Genomic DNA, 5824 nt, shown 5'->3' with positions numbered 1-5824 from the left:
TATATATATATATATATATATATATGAGAAAGGGAAAATTGTTGCATTGGCTAATATAGCTGAAAACATGTGTGGATTTCTATATTATAATGTCAATATCAAATATAGCATTGTAGTATTGAATCGAATAGACAGACTTCAAAAGTCTCGCAGAAGATACTAATCGCCATATCAAAATATCAGAAGTCACCCTACTTTCATGTGTAAAACATTGGTTGTAGTAGAAATTTTTGCCGAAGCTACATGAAGGGGCAAGTCTATTTATATCCATGGACATGAATTTGCAAATGTGTTTTGGAAAATATCCTTGTTAGGATGCTTGGCATACAAAAGAGAAAGACAGAAAACAGAAGAGAAGAAGAGAGGGTAACGAATTGCTGCATTTGTACATTACATCAGTGACGTTGTGACCATGATAGCAATGGTGGTAGTAATTTAATTGCTCTAAATTCAATCGCTAGTTACTGTGATTTAAACCCATTTGTACAACTTAACCTTATAAAACCTCTTGCCATGAGTTCATTGCGTTTTAAACTGAAAATTGACTATTTTAGTGGTTCATGATTATGCTGGTAAATTTGTTAAATGTCGTGACTTGAATTTTGTATGTGTTTGTTTGCTTGTTCACGATGGAGTGCTTCTCATAAATGGTTCATGATCTTGTCAAGTTATTGGTTTTATTCCCATCTTATGTTACAACTTCTCCAATTCCAACATACAATTAAGCTGCTTGTTGTTTCTCTTCTGACAGGAACTGTAGGAAGTATTACATCTGGGAATCTGAAGTATCTAAATTTGTCTTCTAACAGGCTTTCAGGCCCCTTGCCTGCCAGAATAGGTCATTGTTCAGTCATTGATCTGAGTAATAATATGTTCACAGGAAACTTCTCCAAAATTCAGAGTTGGGGAAATTATGTTGAGGTTATTGCAGTAAGCGCTAATGCATTGACGGGGGCATTTCCGAACCAAACAACTCAATTCTTGAGGCTCACTTCATTAAAGATTTCCAGCAACTCGCTAGTAGGTGTTCTCCCACCTGTTCTAGGAACATATCCAGAATTAAAAGACATTGATTTTAGCCTTAATCAACTTAACGGTTCCCTCCTTCCTAGCCTTTTTAACTCAACTAAATTGACCAATATCAACTTCTCTTTCAACAACTTCACTGGCACAATTCCAGTTCAGGCTCTTTTCACTCAAAATTACAGCCTGGAATCTCTCGATCTCTCACATAATGCACTCACAGGAAATTTCCCCCCCGAGATTGGTAAGTTTCAGAATATGGTACATCTTGACCTATCTAACAACCATCTTGAAGGTGATATCCCTGATGATCTTCCGGACACAATGAGAGAATTTAATGTATCTTACAATAACCTATCTGGAATTGTACCAGAAAACTTAGAGAGGTTTCCTAATTCAGCATTTCATCCTGGAAATTTCTTGCTCACACTCCAGAATGAAGCATCGTCACTGAAAAATGGACCCAATCTAAGTTTTGGGAAGTATCGTTCTCACTTGAAATCTGCAGTAAAGGCTGCCCTTATTGCGTGCCTGGTTGCTGATGCTTCTGTTATAGCTTTATTGACGTTGATGATCTACTGCAGAATCCATCAAGCACGTGGAGAGAAGGCAACCTCAAAAGATTCCCATGTAAAGAACAGTAAGTAGTAGACAATATTTCTCCTAGTCCTGATACATCACTATTTTGATTACACTATGATCCTGCAAGAATTTATATTAGTTATCCTACAGATTTATCTTCATCACAAATCGAATCTGGTTCTCTTCCTCAAGCAGTCTCATCAGCCATACCTGGATCCAAAGATCAAATCCTTCCTGAATCAACTAGTAAATCTGTGATGACATCTGCTGGCACATTACCTTCAAAGAATCTATCTGAAAATTCCAGTGCACTCAAGGTTTGTTCTCCAGATAAACTGGCTGGGGATCTACATCTTTTTGATGAGTCCTTGAAATTCACTGCAGAAGAACTATCATCTGCACCTGCAGAAGTTATCTGTAAGAGTTGCCATGGAACGCTGTACAAAGCGGAGCTTGATTCAGGTCACGTGTTGGCAGTGAGATGGCTAAAAGAAGGGATCGCAAAAGGTAGAAAAGAATTTGCGAGAGAAGCAAAGAAACTGGGAAATATTAGACATCCAAATTTAGTTTCCCTTGAGGGTTTTTATTGGGGTCCCAGGGAGCATGAGAAGCTAATCATATCTAATTTTATTGATGCTCCACCTTTGGCTCTCTATCTTCACGGTATACTTCCAACTTACAGGTTTCATTTCATCAATGCTACCTGAAAATATGTGTTCTATATCTACTTATTTTGCAGTATTATATAAATTTAGAAATTCTTATAGCTGGATGGATAATTTGGTATATATTTTCAGTAAATGCTTAACCATCCACTTCCAATGTAATCTGCAGAGACGGATCCCAGAACGCTCCCTCCATTGTCTCTTCATGAAAGGCTGAAAATTGCTCTTGATGTCGCTCGATGTCTTACTTATCTACATACCAAAAGTGCCATACCTCATGGCAACCTGAAATCCACCAACATTTTAATTGAAATTCCTAACAAAAACGCACTTCTGACCGATTATAGTCTCCATAGGTTATTGACATCAAATGGGATAGCCGAGCAGGTGTTAAACGCAGGTGCTCTTGGCTACATGCCACCTGAATTCACTAGTACAAGTAAACCTTGCCCATCATTAAAGAGTGATGTATATGCTTTTGGGGTTATTCTGCTTGAGCTGTTGACGGGAAAGAATTCTGCAGAAATTTTTCCTTGTGAGCCAGAAGTGATGGATCTAACAGAATGCGTGAGAGTTCTGGCTGCAGGGAACCGATCGATCGAGTGTTTTGATCAACGGATTATAGAAATAAGAAACACGGAGCACCCCCTTAAAATTCTTGACACTGTGCTTCAGATTGCTCTCAAATGTGTCCTTCCTGCAGCAGAGAGACCTGACATGAAGATGGTTTTCGAAGATCTTTCCTCTATAGGGTGATGAAAAGCCTCATGTCACTGCGTTTTGCAGCTAATTATTTGGTTGTTCACTGTTATTATATCCTGTTGTTGTGCAGTTCAAATTCATTTCTTGATCAGCATTCCAGTTTAGATTTTGTCTTGTAATGGAGGGGAAAAAGCATAAACTTCTTTGTACGTGGTAAGTTGATATCCTTTCAGTGCTTCGAATTGTAATTTGGGTCACAGTATTTCTTGCGTAAACTAAACTATGACACAGTTCAATGTATCTATGGAGATTTTTGTTCGAACTCAGATAGTTTTCTCATTTCTGTGCATTGTGATTGTCAAGTTATTTGCCTACTAGACTGCGTCGTCTTTGCATTAGTGAAACTTATAATCTGTAAAAGCTTTGTCAAACAGGGACTAATATTCCATATTGTCTGCTTTAAAATGTCAAACACGTGAATCAGATGCACTGGAAATTCGGCGTCTTTAAACCCTGACTAGTTGTACCAGTAGATGTGAGAGGTTGACTGATATGACTAAATTCAGAGCTTACCATAAAACATCAAGCAAAGAACCACCACAAACTATATGTTATAAAAGGGTAATTGGCACAAAACATTCCTACCTTTTAAGTCTATTGTGGAAAACGTCCCTACCTTTCATTTTTTGGCATTTTTGCCCTCATTTCAATCTTTCTTTGCGCTGGACGTCCTTCCGTCCATATTCCGTCAGTTTTTCCGTTAAACATTCGGGTAATTGGCACAAAACGTCCCTACCTTTCAAGTCTATTGTGGAAAACGTCCCTACCTTTCATTTTTTGACATTTTTGCCCTCATTTCAACCTTTCTTTGCGCTGGACGTCCTTCCGTTCATATTCCGTCAGTTTTTCCGTTAATTAAATACAAAAATATCTTTTTCTTTCCATAAATAAGGGTAAAATTGTCCTCACCCACTTCCCCCCTTTTTCCCGCCATCAACTTAGTCCATAAGTAACAGTAGCAGCAACATGAATCTGAAAATACTTTAAATGATTAAGTTAAATAAAGAAAAAATATCGTGAACACATTATATTTTACAATTTCACAACTACTGTTGCTGTCATCTTGTGTCACTGGAAAAATTTAGAAAGACATATTAAATGGATAGTTAATTTATAATGAGTCAATTTAAAATGAGCCATTCATCTTCTCCATTGAGCCAAAAAGAGCCATTCACCATTTTGGCTCATTATAATTTGACTACCCATTTAATATGTCTTTCTAAAATTTTTCAATGACACAAGATGACAGCAACAGTAGTTGTGGAATTGTGAAATATAATGTGTTCACGATATTTTTTCTTTATTTAACTTAATTATTTAAAGTATTTTCAGATTCATGTTGCTGCTACTGTTATTTATGGACTAAGTTGATGGTGGGAAAAAGGGGTGAAGTGGGTGAGGACAATTTTACCCTTGTTTATGGAAAGAAAAAGGTATTTTTGTATTTAATTAACGGAAAAACTGACGGAATATGGACGGACGGACGTCCAGCGCAAAGAAAGGTTGAAATGAGGGCAAAAATGCCAAAAAATGAAAGGTAGGGACGTTTTCCACAATAGACTTGAAAGGTAGGGATTTTTTGTGCCAATTACCCTTTAATTAACGGAAAAACTAACGGAATATGGACGGAAGGACGTCCAGCGCAAAGAAAGGTTAAAATGAGGGCAAAAATGCCAAAAAATGAAAGGTAGGGACGTTTTCCACAATAGACTTGAAAGGTAAGGACGTTTTGTGCCAATTACCCTTATCAAAAAATTTGGAATCGATTTGTTGTCACGCTATTGTGTTCATTGCTAAACATGCATATACATTTGGATTATGCCATTTTACACTCGTTTTTCACATTCTAGTTGTTATTTGCATTGTTGTCAACAAATACATGGATGAAAAACAAATTTTTTTTTTTTTTAAATAAAAATTGTCCATTTGAATAATATCACGTATCAAAGTGTAAACAATGATATACACCAAGCATGACTATAAAAATATAGAGAAATTTGATCCCTAAAAAGAACTTGTGACGAAGTCAAGAATTCGTTTTTGAGGGGCCAAGATTTCTTTTGGTCACGTATTTTTTGTATTGAAAAATCATTAAAAAAAAAAGTTCCAAATATTTGGCTAAAGATGGTGGTTAGACCATTAATACTTCTATTTTTTACGCAGTTCCTGCTCATTGGGAGGTCCGAAATAAATGATTACTTGAATTAGGATTTTGAGTTTAATTCTCATTTTGATATCATATATGTCTTTCGACTCATTTTCAAGCTACATTCTTTACTTGTTAGGGATAGGTTCCTTGAAACCATTTTAAAGTATTCATGATAAACTTCACAATGTATCGTTTGGATTGAAAAATTGTTTGATGGTGAATTCAAATTAATAAGCTAAAGATGACTGTCAAAAATGAATTTAATATTACTATTTTATCTTTTAATTTTCATTTGTTGTGACCCCTTTCAACTTATTTTTGGACTATGTTCATACTCGCTGAGGAAAATTTTTGGTACTGTATAGTGTATTCAAGGTGTTCATGACAAACTTTGTAACGCATTTTTCGGATTGAAAAAGCAATAAAAAACTAAGTTCAAAATACTGAGTAAAAAATGGCCGGTAGAAATGAATTTGATAATCCATTTTTCATCCTTTAATTTGCATCACAGAGTCACCTTTTTCGACTTAGATTCGAACTATATTCTTCATCCATATGTTTAGGTTATGAGTAACATTTCAAAAAAATAATGACAAACTACGTAAAAATAAGAAAACTATGGAGGTCCCCCCCCCCCCCCACC

The 5824-nt window shown here is 36.0% G+C and overlaps 1 pseudogene; it reads left to right on the top strand.

Annotated features, from left to right (window-relative positions):
- LOC111388773 overlaps positions 1–3294 on the top strand; it is a 5500-nt pseudogene extending 2206 nt beyond the window's left edge.
- The last annotated feature ends 2530 nt before the right edge of the window (positions 3295–5824 follow it).

The sequence above is a fragment of the Olea europaea genome, unplaced genomic scaffold, assembly GCF_002742605.1.
Source record: "Olea europaea var. sylvestris unplaced genomic scaffold, O_europaea_v1 scaffold528, whole genome shotgun sequence".
Classification (NCBI taxonomy): domain Eukaryota; kingdom Viridiplantae; phylum Streptophyta; class Magnoliopsida; order Lamiales; family Oleaceae; genus Olea; species Olea europaea.
The sequence above is the reverse complement of the archived record's forward strand: the minus strand, read 5'-3'. Positions and strand labels throughout refer to the sequence as shown.